This window comes from Muntiacus reevesi, chromosome 7, assembly GCF_963930625.1.
Source record: "Muntiacus reevesi chromosome 7, mMunRee1.1, whole genome shotgun sequence".
NCBI classification, from domain to species: domain Eukaryota; kingdom Metazoa; phylum Chordata; class Mammalia; order Artiodactyla; family Cervidae; genus Muntiacus; species Muntiacus reevesi.
In genome coordinates this window covers 66,765,841-66,785,552 of record NC_089255.1, presented here as the reverse complement: position 1 = coordinate 66,785,552, position 19,712 = coordinate 66,765,841, and positions in this window count along the sequence as shown.

The window sequence follows — 19,712 nt, the reverse complement described above, 5'->3', positions numbered from 1 at the left end:
TCTGAATACATTCAGAGGTCATCATTAATAACATTTTGGCAAATACAAATCCAGATAATTTACATATTAATTTATTCCTTAACAATATAGCGCAAGCATCTCCCTATGACAGTAAATACACATTTATATTATTTTAAATGGCAATAGCATTCAACTGATAGATGTCCCAAAATTTATTGAATGAATCCTCTATTACTGGATATTAAATTCATATAATTTGCTAGTAGATTTGCTGTGACATGATTCACTGTGGTAAATTTCCTTTTACATTGAGTTTTGCCACTTACACAAATTTATTCTCAAAGAGAAGTCTTAGGTGTGAAAGTGTGGGTTAAAGAAGACACACATTTTAAGGCTTTTTCTCTGTATTGCCACAGTACACTTACTGAGTTCTTAACTACTCTTTATGATCTTGGTTCTGTCAGGCATGTCTGTGGGCTTCACTCTAGTTTCTCTGCCAATGGTATGATTCACCTAAAACAATAGATATGCATGCATCTTAGGCAAAACAATAGATATGCATGCATCTTAGGTCAAACAATGAATGCCTAGGAGTTAATCAGCAAAGATTTTCTTTTTAAAGATCTTTTAGGAAATGGAAGGATAATGTCAGTATCCTTCCAAGGTGTTCATTTTTTTTTCTCCTAGATAAAAATTTCTCTCCTCATTTCTCCAATGTCCCATCTCCTATTTGAAGAACTAAATGCTGTTTAACCAGAATTCTTGTTTACTGTATTTCTCCAGCTAACTCTAAATCCCAGTGGCTGCATGCGTGCCTGCCTGTGTGGGTGCCAAGCCCCTCCAGTAGTGTCCGACTCTCTGTGACGCTGTGAACCATAGCCCGCCAGGCTCCTCTGTCCATGGGATCCTCCAGTATTCTTGTCCAGGCAAGAATACTGGAGTGGGTAGCCATTCCCTACTCCAGGGGACCTACCCGACCCAGGGATTGAACTCATGTCTCTTATGTCTAACCTGTATTGGCCGGCAGGTTCTTTACTACTAGCGCCACCTGGGAAGTCCCTCAGTGACTGATTACTAGTCTATTATTTTCCATCATTGCTGTTATATTGTTAGTCTATTATACCATCATTGCTACTCCCACTGCTAATACAGGGAATGCTATCTGCTTAGCATGGGCTTAAAAAATCACTTTCAGGTGATCCTGTCCAAAGAAAACTGATTCCCCAAACTGAAACATTCTTGTCAGAGCAGAAACCTTAGTAAGTCTCCAAAAATCTCTGGATAAAGACAATGGTTAAATTAAAGAAGAAGGTAGAAAGATCTCAAAGGGTGACAGGCTGTAACACATACACTCAGGAACAATTCTTCCTATCCCTTATAGTTTTAAAATATGCTAAATCTGAAGTACCTATATCTTTCATTGTGATTATTCTATCAAAAATGATAATCAGTCAGTTCAGTCAGTTAAGAGTCATGTCCGACTTTTTGTGACAACATGGACTGCAGCACACCAGGCTTCTCTGTCTGTCACCAGATCCCAGAGCTTGCTCAAACTCATGTCCATCAAGTCGATGATGCCATCCAACCATCTTGTCCTCTGTTGTCCCCTTTTGCTCTTGCCTTCAATCTTATCCAGCATCAGGGTCTTTTCCAATGAGTCAGCTCTTCACATCAGGTGGCCAAAGTATTGCAGTTTCAGCTTCAGCATCAGTCTTTCCTATGAATATTCAGGACTGATTTGCTTTAGGATGGACTGGTTGGATTTCCTGGCAGTCCAAGGGACTCTCAAAAGTCTTCTGCAACATCACAGTTCGAAAGCATCAATTCTTCTGCCCTCAGCTTTCTTTGGAGTCCAACTCTCACATCTACACACGACTACTGAAAATACCACAGCTTTGACTAGATGGACCTTTGTCTGCAGAGTAATGTCTCTGCTTTTTAATATGCTGTCTGGGTTGGTCATAGCTTTTCTTTCAAGGAGGAAGCGGCTTTTAACTTCATGGCTGCAGTCACCATCTGCAGTGATTTTGAAGCCCAAGAAAATAAAGTCTCTCACTGTTTCCATTGTTTCCCCATCTATTTGCCATAAAGTGATGGGACCAGATGCCATGATCTTAGTTTTTTGAATGTTGAGTTTGAAGCCAGATTTTTCACTCTTCTCATTCACCTTCATCAAGAGGCTCTTCAGTTCCTCTTTGCTTTCTGCCATAAGGGTGGTGTCATCTGGGTATCTGAGGTTATTGATATTTCTCCCAGCAATCTTGATTCTAGCTCATGCTTCATCCAGCCTGGCATTCTGCATGGTGTCCTCTGCATATAAGTTAAATAAGCAGGGTGACAATGTACAGCCTTGATATACTCCTTTCCCAATTTGGAACCAATCCATTGTTCTATGTCTGGTTCTAACTGTTGTTCTTTTACATGCATACAGATTTCTCAGGAGGCAGGTAAGGTGGTCTGATATTCCCATCTCTTGAAGAATTTTCCATAGTTTGTTGTGATCTACACAGTCAAAGGATTTGATGTAATCAATAAAGCAGAAATTGATGTTTTTCTGAAATTCTCTTGCTTTTTCTATGATCCAACAGATGTTGGCAATTTGATCTCTGGTTCCTCTGCCTTTTCTAAATCCAGCTTGAACATCGGCAAGTTCTTGGTTAACACACTGTTGAAGCCTTGCTTGAAGAATTTTGAGCAATACTTTGCTAGTGTGTGAGATCAGTGCAATTGTGCAGTAGTTTGAACATTCTTTGGCATTGCCTTTCTTTGGGGTTGGAATGACAACTGACCTTTTCCAGTCCTGTGGCCACTGCTGAGTTTTCCAAATTTGCTGGCATATTGAATGCAACACTTTCACAGCATCATCTATTAGGATTTGAAATAGCTCAACTGGAATTCCATCACCTCCACTAGATTTGTTCATAGTGATGCTTTCTAAGGACCACCTGATTTTGCACTCCAGGATGTGTGGCTCTAGGTAAGTGATCACACCATCATGGTTGTGTGGGTCATAAAGATCTTTTTTGTATAGTTCTTCTGTGTATTCTTGCCACCTTTTCTTAGTATCTTCTGCTTCTATTAGGTCCATAACATTTCTGTCCTTTATTGTGCCCATCTTTGCACTTTCCCTTGGTATCTCTAGTTTTCTTGAACAGGTCTCTAGTCTTTCCCATTCTATTGTTTTCCTCTATTTCTTTGCATTGATCACTGAAGAAGGCTTTCTTATCTCTCCTTGGTATTCTTTGGAACTCTGCATTCAGATGGATTTATCTTTCCTTTTCTCCTTTACCTCTTCTTTTCTCATCTATTTGTAAGGCCTCCTCAGACAACCACTTGGCCTTTTTGCATTTCTTTTTGTTGGGGATGGTCTTGATCACTGCCTCCTGTACAATGTCATGAACCTCTGTCCATAGTTCTTCAGGCACTCTGTCTATCAGATCTAATCCCTTGAATCTACTTGTCACTTCTACTGCATAATTGTAAGGGATTTCATTTAGGTCATACCTGAATGGTCTAGTGGTATGGTCTAGACTTTCTTCAATTTAAGTCTGAATTTGGCAATAAGGAGTTCATGACCTGAGCCACAGTCAGCTCCTGGCCTTGTTTTTACTGACTGTGTAGAGCTTCTCCATCTTCAGCTGCAAAGAATATAATCAGTCTGATTTCAGTATTGACCATCTGATAATGTCCATGTGTAGATTCGTTTCTTGTGTTGTTGGAAGAGGGTGTTTGCTATGACCCGTGTGTTCTCTTGGCAAAATTCTGTTAGCCTTTGCCCTCCTTTATTTTGTACTCCAAGGCCAAACTTGCCTATCACCACAGGTATCTCTTGACTTCCTACTTTTGCATTCTAGTCCCCTGTGATGAAAAGGACATCTTTTGGTGTTAGTTCTAAAAGGTCCTGTAGGTCATTAAAGATCTGTTCAACTTCAGCTTCTTTGGCATTAGTGGTTGGGGCATAGACTTGGATTACTGTGATATTGAATGGTTTGCCTTGGAAATGAAGAGATCATTCTGTCATTTTTGAGCATGCATATATATATTATACATACTATTTTGAGTATACATATATATGTTATACATACTATACATATGTTATACATACATACACACAAAGTATGTGTGTGTGTATATTTATACTTTATATATATATATATACTATATATGTGTATATATACACTTTCTACTCTGCTTGATAAAGGCTTGAGAAAGAACATCAAAAAAAAAAAAAAAGAAGGGATGGAGAAATTGGAGAACATAAACTAAATGAAACGGGAGAACTGAATATGAAATAGAAAAAGCTAAACAAACTAGATAAAAGTAAAAGATCAACATATAGTCCAGTTGTTTTTAAACATGGTTGCTCATTAGAAACATATCTGGAGCTTTGGAGAAGAAGAGCAACACCGGGTGTTTCTATTTTTCAAAACATTCCAAGATAATTCTGACATGCATCTGCAGTTTAAAAAGTAATTACAGGTTTTTCTATTAAATGGTAGTTTTGGTGACATAGAATTCTATTATTTTCTCTTGACCAATCGTGATACAATAATACTAAGTGAATAATAGTTACATAATCACAATAGTAAAAGATGTTTATCCATTTTCACAATCAATAGCCAGGCAGGAAGTAAAAGATAACTATAATTGCAAGCCCACAATGGAAACATGATTAACCTAATAATATAAAATAATGACATACAATTTGGGGGTTAAGTAGAGTGATGTAGTAAGTGGACATTCATGCATGCACATGTTTTCATCTGCCCAGCCAGTCTATGTCTTTTGGTTGGTGCATTTAATCCATTTACATTTAAGGTACTTATCGATATGTATGATCCTATTACCATTTTCTTAATTTTGGGGGGTTTATTTTGTGTAGATCTTTTCTTTCTTTTGTATTTCCTAGCATTTGTTGTAAAGTTGGTTTGGTGGTGCTGAATTCTCTTAACTTTTGCTTGTCTGGAAAGCTTTTGATTTCTCCATCAAATCTGAACGAGTCTTGCTGGCTAGATTATTCTTGATTGTAGGTTCCTCCCTTTCATCACTTTAAATATATTGTGCCATTCCCTTCTGACTTGTAGACTTTCTATTGAGAAATCAGCTGATAACCTTATGGGGGTTCCCTTGTATGTTATTTGTCATTCTTCCCTTGTTGTTTTTAATATTTTATTTTTGTCTTTAATTTTTGTCAGTTTGATTACTGTGTGTCTCAGTGTATTCCTCCTTGTGTTAACCCTGCCTGGGACTCTCTGTGTTTCCTGAACTTGGCTGACTATCTCCCTTCCCATGTTAGGGAAGTTTTGTGAGCTAAGCATTATTCTAAGCATTTTAATACAATAATTCTATCTTCACTTAAAACAAACAAAAACCCCTTACTATTATTGTTTCCAGGTGGGAAAAATGTTATAGACAGTTTCAATAATTTCCCCTAGAACCTACAGCTAGCAAGTAATAGTGCTAGACTGAAAATGAAGGTCCCCCCAAAAAAGTTATATTAATATAATTTCAAATCATATTTGCCTAGTTTGGTTGAAGCATTTAGGAAAGAGGTAAGATCAATATTTTATCTATTTGCAGTATTTAAAACAAGTATTTTTTCATTTATTCAAAAGCATTTAAGGACTGCATGTTAAGTTGGAACTATCATGCCTAATCGAAGGAGGCAATGGCACCCCACTCCAGTACTCTTGCCTGGAAAATCCCATGGACAGAGGAGCCTGGTGGGCTGCAGTCCATGGGGTCACTAAGAGTCGGACACAATTGAGCAACTTCACTTTCACTTTTCACTTTCATGCATTGGAGAAGGAAATGGCAACCCACTCCAGTGTTCTTGCCTGGAGAATCCCAGGGATGGGGGAGCCTGGTGGGCTGCCATCTATGGGGTCGCACAGAGTCGAACACGACTGATGCGACGCGGCATCAGCAGCAGCAGCATGCCTAATACTGTAAGAAATACAAAAGAGAACTTGTTTAATTCATTTAACAGGTATTTATGGGGCAATTTCTATCTCCTCTGCCCTTGGATGGGCTCGGGGAATACATCTGTGATCTTCTTCCTGGAAGAGTTTACAGAGAAATTCAAGGACAAGTAAATATTGGCGGGTGTGTAGTGCTCCCTCAAGGGGAGAGTTTGTAATTCCACATTAAGAAATAGGGTCATTGAGTGGATTATAACAACTATCATGGGAAGGGAAAAATGAGTGCTATTATTCAAAGAAGGGTGAAATGACTTATACAGAGTTCAGTGTAAATAGTTCATACCAGGTCAGATTTTCAGCTCTGAATTAGAGCTATTGAGTATTCTATTTCTTCACAGGGAAGTCATATTTTAGGAGCTGATGGAACAAATGAGCATGATCGTGGATCTGGAATGGCGTATATGAAATCAAGTTTTAGGAGGGCTAGCCTTGCAGTAGTGTGCATAATGGACTCAGCGGAAAGCTGAGGTTGAGGGGGCCTAGGGTGACAAGTCAGATGTGAGCCAGGTGTGGGGAAAGTGGCACCAGGGATGAAAGGGAAGTGGAGATGAAAATAACATTGAGAAAGAAGACCTAACTCTTCTGGGAGAAATGCAATGAAAAAGCGGAAGGTTTGGAATCAACTAGAATCTGATGTGTCACTTCCTAGTTATGTGACCTTGGACAAGTCTCTCTGCCTTTGGTCAATAAATGGGTATATCAATTTGAACATCACAGGTATCACTTTCATAAGAATTCAGGGAGCTGGTAGTAGTTATAATTATTATTGATGACTCTCCTCAAACCTGTCACCCTCTATCTCCTTCCTCCATCTTTTGTTGTCAAAGTTCAAAGCATCCTTGGGAAAAAAGTCATAAATAAGGAAATTTGTAAAAGGATAAAGGTAATCTCTGACTTCCCATGAACTTGGTTGATGAGCTCCCTGAAAATATCACTTTCCTTCTCCTCATTCATTCTGAACCAACTGAAATAGATAAAGTAGTAAAGCAGATATAGAGCAAATTGCCACCTTTATCACTGGCAAAGCAGATGTTGGAGAATGTGGCTTTTATTGGCAGACAATGCTCTCTAGTTCTGAACATAGAGATAATCAGACCTCCACCTACAGCCACCCACAGGCGTGGGCTGCACTAGATGGCCAGAGGCCTTCTGCGTGGGACAGGCCTCCTGGGACAAATCTTGCGGACAGAAGGATAGAAGAGTGCTCTGTCTGGTGGCTGACTCCTACAAGAAAAGGAGAGGAAGGATGAGTTTCACAGATTCACAAATCAACCATCGCTGATTCCATGAGTGAGAGCCCAGGAGACCCAAAAAGTGACACCACTGTGAGTTCCTCTGAGTAAGGAAACAGCAGGCTTAGTTTAGGGGTAGTGACTTCAACTCGCATCCACACCATCTTGTTCCCTCTTTCATCTCCTCTCCCTCTGCCTCTCACCTCCTCACTTGGCTCTTGGTGCCTTATTCACAGAACTGCTTTCTTCCCCATGGGGCTGGACCCTTCACAGGAATTCAGATCCCTTAAATGAGAGGAATGAAGGCCCCATGGGAGTTGGGGTGATAATCTGTGCTGTCAATAAATCCTTTGCCGGGCTTCTGAAAACAACACTCCCTTGGGTGGTAATCTGCTGGCCAATGCTCCCAAGATATTTCACTTTGTCAACCAGGGGTCTGGGGTATAGATTATTTGTCTTCCCTGAAGTAACTTTGCTGGCATAGCAGAACTCTCACTTTTAGGGAAATGTATGACTCTGCTGGGGCTAGCTCCTCTAGAAGCATACATTTTGCACAGTGAAAATGCAGCTGAAGGAAAAGAAGACAAGTAGTCTGACTAAATAAGTCCCTCAGTGTGCACTGTTACCTGCTGGCCACCCCAGTTTTTCCCTAATGCTCTGCAAGCAGCTGTCATGGAGGAGGAAATCTCTAGACTTGGACCAGAAGGTCTGGCTCTATCCCTTTCTAGCTTTGAGAACTCAGACACAGGATAACTTTTCTTTTTTAAAAACAATGTATACATGTAACTCCATGGCTGATTCATGTCAATGTATGACAAAACCCACTGAAATGTTGTGAAGTAATTAGCCTCCAACTAATAAAAAACAATTTTTTTTTTAAATAAAAACAAAAAAAACCAATGCATTTATTTGGCTGCACAGAGTCTCAGTTGCGGCACACAGGATCTTTGTTGCACCATGCGTGATCTTTCGTTGCAGCACACAGACTCTCTAGTTCCGGCGGGTGGGCTCAGTAGTTGCGGCACACAGGCTCAATTGCTCTGCAGCACACGGGATCTTAGTTCTCTAACCAGGGATCGGACCTGCGTCCCCTGCATTGCAAGGTGGATTCTTAACCTCTGGACCACCAAAGAGAGAAGTCCCAATGATAACTTTTCTAAGTTTTCATTTCCATATTCAAAACATAACGCTTTACAACCAAGATGTTCTTCAGCGGGGAAATGGCTAAACAAACTGTTGTATACCCATACAATGGAATACTATTCTGTGATGAAAATAAATGAGCTTTTAGGCTTTAAGCAGACATGGGGGAACCTGAGTTGCACATTGCTAAGCGAAAGTAGTCAATCTGAAAAGGCTACATACAGTGTGATTCCAACTACATGGTATTCTGGAAAAGGCAAAACTATAGAGATAGCTTTTAAAAAAAAAAGGTCAGTTGGTGGGGGAAGGAAGAAAGAAAAGGATGAATGAGTAGATCACAGAGGATTTTTCAGGGCAGCAAATTATTCTGTATGATACTGCTTTTGTAGATACATGACACTATGCATTTGTTAAGACTTGCAAAATGGTGCAATACAAAGATTGAGCCTAGTGTAAATGGTGGGCTTCAGTTATTAAGACTGTATCATATCCACTCATCAATTGTAAGAAAGGTACTACACTCATGTAAGATATTAATCATGAAGGAAACTTGGGGAGGGGTATATGGGAACTATGGGAATTCTATACTGTCTGCACAATTTTTCTGTACACAGGAAACTTTTCTAATAAACAAAATCTACTCAATTTTTTAAAATGAGGCTTTAACATATGCCTCCCAATTTTGTCAAGAGGACTAAAGATGCTCCGGAGCAGGCCTGGCACCTAGCAACTACACTGCCGTGTTCAGCCTGTTGAGCATCACTGAGATGCCCATGGCTCCAGCTGTCCCCCTTCTCCTTCCTTATCACTTAAGGTGGGGGGCGGTGGCTGTCCTCGTAGTGATCACACCTAGGACTCTTCACTTTCAATGACTGGACATCATGACCATGTCCCCCGTAAATACAGCTACTTTTCCAAAAGCTCATGTTCTAGTTGTGATTTTTTCCCATTACATCAATCTTGTTTATTTTTAGCTAAGGTCAGGCTCCCGACTTTAGTCTTCCTGGCAGCTGTGGTGTAGCAGTGAAGAGCACAAATGCCGGAAACAGTGGCACTTACATCCCAGCTGTACCGCATACAGGGTTCAATCCCTGGGTCAGGAAGATCCCTTAGAGGAGGGCATGGCCACCCACTCCAGTACTCTTGCCTGAGAAATCCCATGGACAGAGGAACCTGGAGGCAGTCCAGGGGGGTTTTGCAGTCCATGGGGTTGCAAAAGAGTCAGACATGACTTTGCAACTAAACACACACCATCTACCAAGGACATGGCAACCTTGTGCAAGTCATCGGAACTTTCTCTGCCTCTGCCTCCTCATCTGTTAATTATTTTTAAAAATCTGTTAATTAGAGTGATACATACCTCCTGCACGTTTTTTTGAGATGATTAAATAAGATGACCCATGGAAAGCACTTAAAACAGTGACTAGCATATAATAAAAAATTAATGCTATTTTCCTAAATGAGCATTTACATATCAAAGATTTTTGTCTTTATGTCCATTGGTTCTCTCCATATGGCTTTTCCCACATTCATGCTTGTGTTATTGGGAATGAGAAGGTGTGTTCTTCCATCCACTTCCTGGGTAAACCTTGGAATTTCATCAAGTAGACAGTGAAGAATTCAGTATGTGAGTTTTTCAGATCCATGTTAGACTGACCTAATGGCCAGATCCACTGTTAGGATAAGATCTGGATGAGGAAAACATGAGGATAACTTGGAGCTCTAGAACTCCTAGTTTAATTAATAAGTGATTATCTATCTATTTTAAAATAAAGCATGTGTATATTTAACAGATAATTGGTAACTATCTGTTGAGGACATAGACAGGTAATAACCATCCCCTTACCAGATCTGTATTTTCAGCATCTTATTCAGTAATGCAACACCCTTCTGCAGTCAGAAATGTGCTCTGTGTTCTGTCTTTCAAGAAGGAAACACAGATCTTTCAGATGGTCAGTGGGGTCACATCTCCCTGTCCCCCTTCCCTCTCCACACCCTGTCCATAGCCCCTGAGCCCTGATGAATCAAATACAACCACCATCCCCAAGAAGCAAGCTCCATGAGAAAATGTGTGCTCATTATTTACATTCAGCACGTCTAGATCAGCAGCTTCATCTGGGACTTAGACCCACAATGTTGATGATGCAGGGAGCCAGATATTTAGCCACATCAAAGCAATTTGCTAATTGCAGATGCTTCCTTTCTGTTTAATGTTTCATGTGCAAGATTAGGTGGTTGATTTAACTGGTTCATAGTGCCTGTTTTATCTCATTAGCTATCTTTAAAGGAAATCAAATCATGTCAAATATAGACAGAGGACATTAATTATCTGGAAAACATAATAGTATAATCTGTATATGAGTATATAAGAGAGATGATTTAAGTCTCTGTGAATTTTCTAGCATCTTAAGTATATGAGAACTCATATATAGATGAACATGTTAACCTGCAGGACCGTCACATATATGAATTAGGTATCTGTGCATGTCAATTATGACATATGCATTCAACACACAATCATCAACTAAATATACACAGGTTTTATTTTAGCACAGATAGATAGTCATTTATAAACTAAGCTAGGCATTCTAGAGCTCCAGGTTATCTGGTGCTTTACTCACCTCTTTTATCTTTAGCACATTTTTAGACTACAGTTTTAGCAAAATGTGCAGATAGCTTTAATGTTGCTCCAACCATGCTCCTGGTCTAAGCTTTATTTTCATAGACTCTAACTAACCTTTATTCTAGTCTAATTATGCAACTGAAACATTTCAACCTGAGACAAAGCAGCATTAACATATCTGAGGGAAGGAAAACAGTCACAAAATTTCCAGAGGAAAAAGATCGCACAAAATCTGTACTTTAAAAAGTTGGCTTAAAACTCAGCATTCAAAAAACTAAGATCATGGCATCTGGTCCCATCACTTCATGGCAAATAGATGGGGAAACAGTGAGAGACTTTATTTTTTGGGCTCCAAAATCACTGCAGATGGTGACTGCAGCCATGAAATTACAAGACTCTTGCTCCTTGGAAGAAAAGCTATGACAAACCTAGACAGCATATTAAAAAAGCAGAAACATTACTTTGCTGACAAAGGTCCATCTAATCAAAGCTATGGTTTTTTTCAGTAGTCACATATAGATGTGAGAATTGGACCAGAAAGAAGGCTAAGCACCAAAGAATTGATGCTTTTGAACTGTGGTGTTGGAGAAGACTCTTGAGAGTCCCTTGTACTGCAAGGAGATTAAACCAGTCAATCCTAAAGGAAATCAACACTGAGTAGTCATTGGAAGGACTGGTGCTGAAGCTGAAGTTCCAATCCTTTGGCCACCTGATGCGAAGAGCTGACTTATTAGAAAAGACCCTGATGCTGGGAAAGAGTAAAGGCAGGAGGCGAAGGGGATGACAGAGGATGAGATGGCTGGATGGCATCACTTATTCAATGGGCATGAGTTTGAGCACTCTGGGAGACAGTGAAGGACAAGGAAGCCTGGCGTGCTGCAGTCCATGGGGTCGCAAAGAGCTGGCAAAGGCTGTGCCTGTGCGGAGAAGGGGGCCTACAGGAACTCTCTGGACTTCCTGTTCAGTTTTGCTGTGAACCTGAAACTGGTCTAAAAACGAGTCTGCTTAAAAGAAAAACTTCTCTTGTGATATTAGTATCAAAATACAAATGTGGCAGGAATAGAGACGCAGATGTAGAGAATGCACTTGTGGACACAGATGAGGAAGGGGAGTGTGAGACAAGTTGAGAAAACAGCATTGACATATATACACTACCATATGTAAAATATATAGTTGGTGGGAAGCTGCTGGATAGCACGGGGAGCTCAGCTGAGGGTTCTGTGCTGGCCTAGAGGGGTGGGATGGGGGAGTGGGAAGGAGGCTCAAGGGGGAAGGGATGTATGTATACATGGAGCTGACTGACTTTGTTGTACAGCAGAAACTAACGCAACATTCTAAAACTATTATACTCCAATTAAAACAAAGTGTTCGCGTAGTAAACCAGGGTCCTGTGTAAGTTTGGCCTGTAATAAGGACTAACGCTTGTACTGTTTATACTGCCATGCCACCGGCATAGAGATATCACAGTAGCCAATAGCGACTCCTTAGGGGATGTTTCTCATGTCACTGAGCTTTGAATTCACAAGGCTCTACCAAGCACATCAGCCACTGAAGATTATCAAGGAAGGGAGTCTTCATTTAAATGCTCCCCACTATTTTACATGATAGAGTATAGCAATCTCTGTATCATATTGATTTATTTTAGTCTCTGAAAATAAATGAAGACAAGTAGAGACAAGAGCACCATGAGACTCTGCTCTCCCCCTATATCTCCCACTCCCACCAGCAAAAGAGTGAGTTGTTTCTGCAAACTTTCAGGACCCGTTCTGATCCCAGGGCTTGTATGTGGATGGGAGAGGACTACACACATTTCCCCGTCTTTATCTAAGCAATGCCTAGAGAATCCCGTGGACAGAGGAGCCTGGTGGGCTGCTGTCCATAGGGTCGCACAGAGTCAGACACGACTGAAGCGACTAAGCATGCATGCATATATTGGAGAAGGAAATGGCAACCCACCCCAGTGTTCTTGCCTGGAGAATCCCAGAGACAGAGGAGCCTGGTGGGCTGCCGTCTATGGGGTCGCACAGAGTCGGACACGACTGAAGCGACTTAGCAGCAGCAGCAGCAGTACTACATGGACATTAGCAATGCTTTGGTCCAACTGGATAGATCTTGTCCACTTTGGTTCATGTTCTCACCACAAATAATGATATTTTAAATTAGTTCCTGAATAAGTAAGAGAGACTAGTATACATATTTTAATGTTTGTCTCTTATAATAATTTTTTTCAAGGCAACTAAATAACTTCCTTTCAGAGATTTTAGTACTCTCGGAAGCCACTCTTTGACAAGGCCAAGATACTGGTCCTCAGATAGGATAAAGAAATACAAAGTAAGTGATGCTCCAACTCATTTAATTATAGAACGTAAAAAGTGATAACTTGTCATTTTTTTAATCAGAAAAAAAGTATACTTCCCAGAGTACAAAGGTAAGAACTATATGGTAGATTTGTCTTTTTTAATGGAGTTTTTCTTTCCACCCAAGGAACTGTGCATTTGTCCCATGAACAATGTCCAAGCAATCACAGCATCATTAATCACCTTTTGCTCAGTCCCCATCTAATGTAAGGATTCTCCTTGCACCATACATGGCAGAGCAGATTCTGAAGACCCTAACCACTTGAAGAGGAAAATGATTTCTTAAATGCACTGCCGCTACATAACTCTCCCAGCCGTTTTCTGCACCACAATTTTTCTCATTTTGCTTCCTTTGTGTTCCATTCAAGGTTTTCCTGCACTGAGACAATCTTTTACATTTTTTTCTTCTTTTGCCTGCATCAAAGTTAGGACTTTGTTAGGGATGCTTTGCTATCGGCATCTGTTACCTCTTTTTCTTAGGGGCTAAGGAGGAGGCTGCTGTGTGGCTGAAAAAGGCTCTCATTCAGTTTGGAATTGCCTCCCTTTGCTTTCCTGTCACACTGTCAAGCTCAATCAGAACGCAATGAAAGTGATACAGAGACGAGGCTTTGCTGGCGAGACTTAGAACAAAGACAGCTCCATAGCCTAGTACAGATTTCACATCCAATTTAACTCTTTGGAAAAGGATTTCAGGAAATACATAGTCAAGAGTTGAAAAAATGGAGTTGGGTCTACTATAAAGGCTAAAAGTATTATCCTGGCTTAGATAAGCTACAAAGATAGGTTGATACTATTTTCTAGCATAAACCACATTAGCTGGCATTACACATTGAGCTTTCTTTACTCGTTAAGTTGCAAGGAGATTTGAGAGGAATTTAGCAGCTACATAAAATGACTCTTTCATGATTCTAGCTTTACCAGTCATTTTAGTTGTACAAGGTGCATGAATAGCAAGGACCTAAATCATGTTGTTTAACAAATCTGGTATTAGAGGGTTAGTCTCAGTTTACTTATTAAGAATTTAGTTGAGTAAAGGATTTTAGGACTCAGTTCTTTGTGTAGATGACAATGAACAGGCCAATACTTGTATTTTTGGGGGGGAAACATACGTCAACTACACATGTTTTGAACTGTGCTGTTGGGCCCATAACTAATGTTTTTCATTCAATATATATTTTCCACGGGGAAACTAACTGTAAAGAAGAAAATTCATTGAGAAGGACATAGGTTGATGGTGACCTCAATGGACTCTACCATGACTTTGTTTCTGAAACCTACTTTCCACTTGTTCTTTATCTGAAAAGAGACTTGGCTTAATTCTCTGACTTTTTCAAATTTAGATCATGACAAGAAAGAAATGCTATTAGATTAGTGATTTGATTTTAAAGAATGATGGGCCTCTTTTTTTTCCCCAATGGATTTGAAGAATGCTGAAAACTGGTTCACACAACACACACCAGTGGTGAATCAAACATTCCATACAGCAGCAATAACACTAAGGCAATAGTGAGGAGAATATCCTATAGGTTAAATGAAACATTTTTATAAACTATTCCTTAAAATTGTTATGGTCATAGATATTATTGTCAAAATGCCAATTAATGTTTGTTATTTATGCATTGATAGGTATTTTTTGCATGTACTTTTACTGAAAATATAAAATTTTAAATAACATATATATATATATACATGTTTATATGCACTTGGAGAGAGAGACATTGAAATTATTTTACAGAAACAATTGCATTTAAGAAAACAGTCATATAACTGGTACCACATCACCATATTAAAGAAGATATCTCTTTGGAAAATTTTCCATGAACAAGAGATGATTAGAAGCAAGCATATGATAGACACCAACATTTCATCTCTGCACGCAATTATGACACAAATTAGAAATGCTATTATGTTGGTGCTCCATAATTAAGTAAGCAATTAAAAACAAAACTAGTTCATTAACAAATTGTCATAGCTAGGCCGACAAGTGCCCAAAGAGGTCACGGTCACGGCAATTGCACAAGATGATGACTAAGTCTTTCTGAAAGTAAAAATCCCAACCAACAGCATTGGCTCCATATCTACTGCATGTGTTATATAAATAGCAATTTCATGGCGGCAAAATGGAAATAAATATTGTAGGCAAGTATGGGAAAGAGGAGAGCTCTTTGTGGTAAGTTACCTGTGCCATGTGTTAGAGTGGCATGGTTAGAGAGAGTATGGTGAGATGCTAAAATGAAATGTTAAGTTTATTCAAAAATGAAAATAAAATGTCCTTTGATATTTGATATAGCTCTGGTTATTTTCTCATAAAACTCTCGCTGTTTCTCATAAAACAGCTCTAGGGGAATCTGTACCTCTATCTTAATGAAGATGGTGACTAGAAATGAGCAGTTACTAGTGGAAGCTGTGAGATCCAGATATTTGTATGTATTTTTTAAGTGGCCATCAGTTTGTAAGTATTTTCATAAAAAAAAAAAAAAAAAAGGTTTCCCATTATTTCCGGTGAAACCAGATAGTGTCGCAGAAAAAAAATTATATCAACAATGAACACGTTTAATAAATAACAATGAAAAAAAAAGTAAAATGGTTAATCCCTATACTAATTATTTGTCCCATTTTTGTTAATACAAATTAAATGTTTCACTTGGTTAATGACAAGTTTGATCAAACAGTTCATAAACTGATGGATTGACTTTGAAATGAATTCAGGGGAAAAAAAAACGACATGATGTGGAGCTGGCAAAGGGCCGCCTCTAGTGGGAACAGATGCCCAACAAATTTGGCGAGTAGTTTTGTTCTCTTCTATCTGTTGCAGTTCACAATCCTAATGAATGTTATGTTTAAATAACATGAATAAAGATAAAGTGAAAATGAATTCAACTCCAGTTTGAGCAGCAGAATAAAAATGAGCAAACTGTATTATCTTCTGCCACCTAATCTGGGTTGAATTTCCTCTGTATCTTTTTTGTTTGTTGAAGAATCCTTTTCTTGAGTCTCCTTGGCCATTGACAAGGTCTTTTGAGATGAATATGAAAAGATAGATTTAAAGGTTAAGGCCAGGGTCAGATGGTTGCAGATGTTTTGTGAGAGATTGTTCGGTTCAGTTTGTGGTACTTCTCCTGACTAAGGTATTTCAAACAGGCAGACTCATGGCCAGCAACTGTCAATGAATGTTGTTTGTCTCACAATTGATCCATGCAAACACAAACACACAGTAGAAGGAGTGTTTGTTTTTCTTAGGCAGATAATTTTCCCCCAGCCCGAAGACATTATCGAAAGCCAGAGAAGATGTGGTTTTTATTTCTAGAAAGTAGGATGTTTTAGGTTTGGCTCTTCAGATGACCATCTGAGACCATTTTTCAAGGGATGAATAAAGGCGCCATGTGACAGAAACTGATTAATCTGTAAAAGGTCGCAAAATTTTTCAAGAGAAAGAGAAAAGAAGTGGTGCTTGGGCATAAAAAAATAAATAAATGATAAATGAACTAATCTTATCTTTTGACTTTAAATTCTACTTAACAGATAATGTGAAAATAAAGGCGTAGAATTCATGGAGGTCATATTGATCACCATTGGGATATTTCATTATTTGGTTTAGCTCAAACTCTGTCTCCTCACAAGGAAGGTTAGAATAAATAAAGTTGTATACAGACATATACACATACATACAACGTGTAAATATAAATAATGTGTACACATAAAATTTGTGTGTGCAAGAATTGCTATATATTATTTGCTCAAGTTTATAAACATGATTAAAATATCCCCACGGGCCATTTCCCACTCCTCCCTTGAGTATTTTAACATTAAGTATGACCTCTGAAATCCTACAGTTAATTGACTAAGGCCAATGGTTTCTTTCTAAAATGTGTAATTTAGAACCCACAAGGTTGGGATAGTTCCTTTCTTAGATCTTGTAAAGAAGGTTTTTGATTAAAGTATATTTTGGAAAATTTTATGTAAAAATATCTAGGATCTTGAAAGATTAAAAAAAAAAACAAAACTAAGAATGTTTCAATCAACGTACTGATAGGAAGCTTTTATAGTTCTTACTCTCCTGTCATCTATTCAACGTTAGTCACTCTTCACATTTACATTCTTCTGAATTTTATCCTGCCTAATGCTACTGGGAAGACCGTGTTTATTATTCTGACTTGGTTCTTTGTAAAATAGGTGCTTGATAAGGATTATTTTTAAAAGACTAAAAGCTCCTCAAGTGATTACCCTCTCAAACTTCTTGTAAAGGAGGACAGATAGTGATCCTCATTGTTACCAAAGGCAAATCTAGAATTTTCCAATGTTTTACATACTTGGATATCATACAATATAATCGAAGGGTTTGGGGGTTTTGTTTACTAAGGTGAAAGTCTAGAATTTTTTCTTCCTGAGGCTGTTGCCTCTGTCGAACATTTAGTCACATTTCAAAAAACAGCAAATTTTCTGTCATTCCTATATACTGAATACAGTATTCTCCATTTTGCAACTTCGTCCAACTAAACTTTCAGTATAGCACTTTAGAATGCTATAGGTTTGCAAAAATTAAGAACAAAGTCATTCTTATACTTCTTCCTGTAATAGTGAAAGTCTTTGGAAATATAAATGAAAATTTAATTTTCAAATCTACTTCATGCCGTCAACACATGCGTAAGAGGTATGAAACAGTCTCTTTACAAGGATTCACCAATGCTTTCAGATTGTAAAGTGAAATGATTATCTTTTTACACAATACAATATTTTCCATTTTGCAACTTCATCCAACTAAACCCTTTCAGTATAGGACATGAAATTTTTAAGATTGTGATTTTGGTAGTGAGAGTGTTATCTGTACAGCTTTCCGATGTAAGTGGAATGCTATTTGAAATACACATTTCACTTTTGTTTTTCGGCTCTTCTGAAGGCAAAAGAAAAAGCATTCAAGGAGCTGAAAAGAAAATTCCACAATAAAAACAACAAAACCAATATAACAGTTATGGTTTTTGCAAGTGCTGGTTTTAAATGCTTTATGATAAACAAGAATCAACATAGTTTATTCATATCACAATTTTCTAAAGCACATTTGAGTTTTTTTCCTAATTCACACTCTGCCATTATCCTGTTTTTATATATATTCATTTAAAAAGATTTACTGAACATAAATAAGAACAATTACAGAATTACAGAGTAGGATTACTTCTGAAAAAAAAATTATCATCAGTCATATTCTCATCAGCTATCCTATTTGACTTCATCATTAAGAAAAGTATTCAGGATGTCTAGTGGGTGAAGAGAGCAGAAGTGTGTTTTCATTTTGATATGATAGCTGCATTCAAGTTATTCTCCTCTTTACAATAGATTTTACCTAGCTTTATCTTCATAGGAAGCTGTTTTCAGTTGAAAAGCAGAAGTGAATAGAAGTGTCATGACATGGGATTAACAGTACAACCGGTTAGTAAATCAAATGTTTGAGGTGAAGAAAGTAGAATGTGACATGCATCAGCAGGATGGACTGGCAGGATTTTATGGAGACAAGTGAAAAGAAAAATTTGAATCATTGGTCGATGCTCCTGATATCTGTACTATTTGAAAGCATGTGGCTCATTTCACCAGTCATTGTAATGGATCTGAGTGCAAAGAGACACTCTCTGCAATGTTAGTTCATGTTGAAATGATAACCAGAGAAGAAACTAGCCCAAGTTCTGTTTCCAGCTACTAAAAAAAAGAAAAATGTTCCTCAGGCTGAAAAACTAGCTGATATGGTTCTCTTTGGAGATGCCAAAACCCCACTGTATGTTCACGTCCTAACATCCACATTATTCACTAAAGAATTAACTTATTCCAAAAAATCCTTCATGCTGCCACTTATATAGATGTTATAAAATACTCAAGAGTTATGACTTGAAAATCTTGAGTGTTTACCTCAAGTTTTAAACAGATATAAGCAATCTATTGGGGATATTTTAAAATGCATGCTTAAGCACACGCATGGATTTCTTTCCTCCTTCTGGTAAGTATTCACACAAATACATAAAAACTTAAATTGAAATTGGTAATGCTTAAAGATTTATCTGAGTAGTTTTGGAGATTATCTAAAAGGTTAATTTAAAGGCTTACTAAGAGATATTTCATGTCGTCACCAGCGTCTTCACATGGAAGATTCTTAAAACTCCACATACTTTGGTATTTCCTCCATAAAACCATATTTTTCATTCTCCATTTTTTTTACAGCAAGTTTCGTTAAGAATAGGGTTAATACTGTTATGTGCCTAATTTTTACTTAAAACTATGTTTTTTTAAAAAAAAAAAGGCAGAATACGCACACCAAAAAAAAAGCCCATTAAATACCCATACTTTAATATATGTTCCTCAGAAACAAATGTACAGTTAGATAACACATAAAGAATTATGAATGACTAATTATATTTTGCATATTTACAGC